This window comes from Dasypus novemcinctus, chromosome 5 (genome assembly GCF_030445035.2).
Source record: "Dasypus novemcinctus isolate mDasNov1 chromosome 5, mDasNov1.1.hap2, whole genome shotgun sequence".
NCBI classification, from domain to species: Eukaryota; Metazoa; Chordata; class Mammalia; order Cingulata; family Dasypodidae; genus Dasypus; species Dasypus novemcinctus.
Genome location: NC_080677.1, coordinates 150,029,589 through 150,035,120, shown reverse-complemented (window position 1 = coordinate 150,035,120; position 5,532 = coordinate 150,029,589). Strand labels below are relative to the sequence as shown.

The following is a 5,532-nucleotide window of genomic DNA, read 5'->3' as shown; positions in this document are numbered from 1 at the left end:
AACTGATTAATTCTGTTATATTTATTTTATACCTTTCTAGCTATAAAAATATTACAAACTCGTATAAGAAATCTTGAAAAATACTGACAAACATGGATAGGAGAATAAAAGTCAGTCAAAATCTCACTACCCAGAGATAACTACTGATGATACTTTTGTGTGGTTCCCTCTTTAAAGCATTTTAATTTATATGGTCAAAATAAAATTATGTAGAGGGAATTGCACCATGTGGTTTAACTGAGCCCCTGGGCTGGACTGTTGCCTGAGCTCTTCATGCCAGCCGTGAGCCTACCCTTAGGAGTTCTGTAGACTGGGTAGACCCTGTTCTTCTGGGTCTATCAGAGCCCAAGGCACAGAGTCTCTCAGCAGACCACAGATAACCTATGAATATATCAGGAAACAGGCTCAGAAAGCAAGGGAGAGACTGGCTGAGGCTTTAAAGGCAGATAGTCTGGCAAGGGTGGCAGAGCAAATGAGATGCCACTAGAATGTCCCCAAAAGTAGTTGAAGAAGGAAGGTAGCATGACGAAATCAAGATTAACCTTGCCCTTGAAAAGATGATAAACATGAAATGGTACTGAATTTTAATAGCATGTCTGTGTAATACCCATCATGTTTTCCTTTTCTGAGATATTAAATTCCTATTATACCCCTCAAAAAATTGTATAGAGTGTACAGCTTTGTATGCTGCATTTTAAAAACTCCACAAAATCATATGCTAAGCATTTTATGTATCATTAACATTAAAACTATTTGGCAATTGACATCTTTGAACAAATATCTTTTCACAGTTGTGCAGTTTTTCCTAGAGGAATATATTTTTTGTATGGTTTCTAGCTGTGATGTCATGCTTTCCTACCCCGCAAGCTATATTTCTCTCAAATTTTCTCAATAATTTTATGTTTTACATTTAAATCTTTAATTTAGTTTGATGTATTTATGGATAATAACCTAACTTTGTTGTTTTTTTCTATGGTGATTCCATAGTCCCAACCCCAACTGAATAATTAGTTCATCCTTTTCCCACTAATTTTAAATGCTGCCACTATCATATGAAAATTTCATAATTTAACTGTTTGGGGAGTTTCTCTTCCATTCCATGTAGCTATAATTCTATCTTAAGGCAGTATCACACTGTTTTAATTAGTATAATGTTCTGGAATTTTTAGGAAGCCCTTTCTCATTTTTTCCCCAAAAGCTTCTTGGTTATTTATTTTCCTAGATGAATTTTATAACTACTTAGTCAAGTAAAACCCAACCAACCTACAAACAAAAATCACAACACAGTTTAGGGACTTTTGATAAGTACTATTTTATCTTCCTTTTGGCTGTATTTCATTGATTTTTTCCAACTGTAGGCAAGTTAAATAGCATTTTGAACCTCATTTTCTTCATTGGTAAAATGAAATTAATAGAAGAATCACAACATCCACGTAGCCTGTTCATAGAGTTATCTGAAGATCAACCATGCCTGTGATTTCAGAACTATAAACTGCTATACACATGCTGGTCTCATTTTAAATATGTAGACTTTGTCTCCAAATTTGGAGATAACAGATACTTTTAAAATGTTAAACCCTCTTACCTGGAACCTGATATCCTCTCCATTTTTTTCTGGTTTAATTTCAAGGGTCTTTTAATGAAGTTTGAAAATATTATTTTCGCATGGGTTTGCACACTACTTTTTGTTACATTTATTGGTAGACTTTGAAATTGAAGTTGGTTAATGTGTCTCTGAGGTTGTTACTGTGTCTTTGAACCTGAAATTAAGTAGGGAGGCAGCAGGATGTAAATTCAACAAGCATTTGTGGATGGAGGAAATAACCATCTAGATCCAGTCTTCCCTCGTGAAATTGTATGAAGGTCAAATATGTAAGTGTTCTGAGAATTGTAAAATGTGGTGCAAATGCAGGTATAATTGGTATTTAATTGAATATGTAAAGTTCGTCCCATTTATTTACTGGAGGGGAAGGTACTTTATTTAATTTTAAAATGTTTATTAAATCATCTTTTTTATAAGGTACATAGATCACAAAAATATTACATTAAAAAATATAAGAGGTTCCCACATACCCCACACCCCATCCTCCCCACTCCTCCCACATCAACAACCTCCTTCAACATTGTGGCATATTCATTGCATTTGGTGAATACATTTTGGAGCACTGCTGTACTACATTGATTATAGTTTATATTGTAGTTCATACTCTCCCCCAGTCCATTCAGTGGGTTATGGCAGGATATATAATGTCCAGCATCTGCTCCTACAGTATCATTTAGGACAACTCCAAGTCCCGAAAATTTCCCCACATCTCATCTCTTATTCCCTCTCCCTGCCCTCAGCAACTACTGTGGCCACTTTTTCCAGATCAGTGCTACAGTTGCTTCACTTACTAGTCACAATACTTCTATAGTAAAATACCAGTAAGTTCACTCAGCTTGACCATTTGCTCTTTTATTTTTTTCTGTTTGTGGGTTTAAAACTATGGAATGCTTCATGATATGGATTTGCTTGTCATCCTTGGGCAGGGGCCAGGCTAATCTTCTCTGTATCATTCCAATCTTAGTATATGTGCTGCTGAAGCGAGCACTTGCTCTTTTATTAAATACTGTTTAACCTTGGGTAAGTCACTCGACTTCTCTGTGCTTCAGATTCCTTATCCATACACTGAGGGAGATAACAGTACCGACTTCATAGGATAATTGTGAGACTCAAATGCATGCAAAACCCTTTGAACAGTGATTTTCACAAAGCAAGCACTAAAAACTATAAACGTTATCATTAGGTATAATTATACGCTAGTAATCAGAATCTCAGATTCACTGAGTGAAATTCTATATTAGCTCTCGACTGAAGCTGAGTTTCCCACATCAATTACAAAGTGAGAATTTTTCTGAATCTGGTGTAGAGCTAATGAACTTATAAAAACAGACACGCTTGGGGAGCGACTGTGGCTCAATCAGTTGGGCTCCTGTCTACTATATGGGAGGCCCAGGGTTCACATCCCAGGGCCTCCTTGTGAAGGTAGCCTTGCCCACATGCTGTGGAGAGTCGCCTGGCCTGCAAGTGCCGCAAAGAGCCAACTCAGCAAAGTGATGCAACATAAAGGGACACAAGTAAAAACACAGAAGAGCATACAGCAAATGGACACAGAGAGCAGACAGCAAGCAAGCTGCAAGGGGGGAGAATAAAAAAAAAACAACCAAGAAACAAAAAAAAACAGACACTTTTGTTTTAGTTGTAAGGGAATTAATTAATCAGTTTTAGGACTAAGAACAAAACTCGTCTGATTCACCTGAGTATCTATCTGCCCTCATCTCTCGTAACTAATGCCTTGTCCTCTTCCTCAGTTTTAGAGCCCCACTTCTGCATGGAGCTGCTTATACATCAGCGTCTGTGTTCTCACTTCTGTCTTTCCCTTTTGCCACTCCAACCCAGCTTCCAGCCCCACCACTGCATTGACAATCTGTCACCAAATCTCCCAGTCATCTCCATCTTGTCAAGTCCACCGGACACTTTCCAGTAGTCTTACTAGATCCTAGAGCAGCATTTAACACAGTTGCCCACTCTCTCTGCTTATACAGTAGCTTGTCTTGGCTCCTTTTCTCCCCTTTTCTTCTCCCTCCTCTCCCCACTCCTACCTTCCTTTCCTTTCCTCCTTTCATCCTTTTTTCCTTCCTATACTTCTCTCATTACTCTTCTCAGTCTTACTTCCCAGTTTTTCTCTATCCTGCTTTCTGCCATGGTGGAACAATTCTCTTTTCCCAATATACTCTTTCTTTAAATGACTTCACCCAAACTATGGGTTGGCAATTTTTTCTCTATAAAAGGCCAAATAGTGACTATTTTAGGCTGTCGGGTCTCTGTTGCCACTAACCAACAGTGCTCCTATAGCAAGAAAGCAGCTCTAAAGTCTGTTAACAAATGGGCTTGTGTTCCAAGAAAACTTTATTTAACAAAGCAGTTGGCAATCCTGATCTGGCCTGTGAGCCATAATTTGCTGACCTCTGATCTAGATCCATAGCTTCAATGACCACCTATATATGGACAATGCTGTCTACCCTCGGTCCAGAACTTCCTTGTGTGCTCCAGACTGATATATCCAGCTGCTGATCGCACACCTCACTGGTGTATATTCTTGATATCTCCATATACGCTCTCTTGGCTCTCTTTCCCCCAGGCCTCTTCTCCTACCTGGTCCCTAGGCAGTGCTCCCATTTTAGTGAATAGCCTGGGGAAGTAGAAACTTGGGAGTCATCCTTGTCAGGATGGGCTCTACAGGTTGTGGTGCAGTCCTCACAGACTCTGCATCCAGGCTGCTGGGGTTCAAATCCCATTGACTACTTCTGAGACTTGGTGCCTCAGTCCCCCAGCCTGTAAAATGGAGATACTAGTGTATTGGTCAGTGTTCTCTAGGAAGGGAAACAGAATCAACAGGAGATACCTGTCAATAGTAAGAGATTTTATCAGAGTCTCTCATGCGACCGTGGGGATGCACAAGTCCAAGTTCCCCAGGCAGGCTGCAACCAGGGGCTCCAATGAAAGTCCAGTGAAGGTCCTTGAGTTTTGGGAGACGTTGCCTGTCCAAAGACGAGCTGGGAAATTCTCACTCAATGCTAGAATCCCTTCCCCTTTTAAGGCATTCAACTAATTGGATAAAGTATTACTCACTGCTGATGGCAATCTCCCTGATAGATATAGTTGTAATCAGCTATCTATGATTTACCACCACAGGAAAGTCAGTGGTGACTAAAGTCCATAAATGCCCTTGTATTACAGTTAGCCTAGTGTTTGCTGGACCAAACAACTAAGTACAATTACCTGGCCGAGTTGACACATTAGCCTAACCATTACAACTAGCAAATGAAAAATATACCTGAAGCGCTTAGAACCATGCTTTGCACAAGGTAGGTGTTATGCTCTGTGTGCTATTATTATTGTTATTAATATTATTATTACTAGTATTTCTTATACTCATAGCCAATCTTGACTATTTGTACCCATTAAGTTCCACCTGAATCTGTACATTTATGTCTATTTTTTCTGCTAACACTGTGGGTTGAATTGTGAGTATCTCTTGCCAGGCTTACTGGGAAAGCCTCTGGTATTTACTCATGCCCTCTTCCAGAGTGCTCCTTAGTGAACTTCTGGAAATGCAAATCTGCATATATTACACACTTTCTTAAAACCCTCTAATGGTTTTCCATTGCTCTTGAGATAAAACCACCATCCTAAATGCCTCCACTTAATCTGGTTTCTGCTTGTCTCTCTGGCTTCACCTCTCACCACCACCCTGGCACCTGTTCCCAACACTCTTGACTTCTGCCTTCTTGGCATTCAGTCTTTCATTGCTTCAAGTGTAAACACTCCTTTACACCTCAGGGCCTTTGCACTTGCTCGCTGTCTGCCTGAAATGCTCTTCCCCTTCTGTCTTCACCTGGTTAGTTCCACTTCCTATACTCACGCACTCTTATAAGACTTTGCACAGCCCCATAGTCACACTATTATACAATTTATTATTTCTAATTTTG

The 5,532-nt window shown here is 39.6% G+C and overlaps 1 non-coding gene across 1 annotated transcript; it reads right to left on the bottom strand.

Moving 5' to 3' along the window:
* Window positions 1–2,479: 2,479 nt before the first annotated feature.
* Window positions 2,480–2,591, bottom strand: LOC111759894 (U6 spliceosomal RNA). The gene has a single exon (XR_002793742.1). It is a non-coding gene; the product is annotated as a U6 spliceosomal RNA (small nuclear RNA).
* Window positions 2,592–5,532: the final 2,941 nt, after the last annotated feature.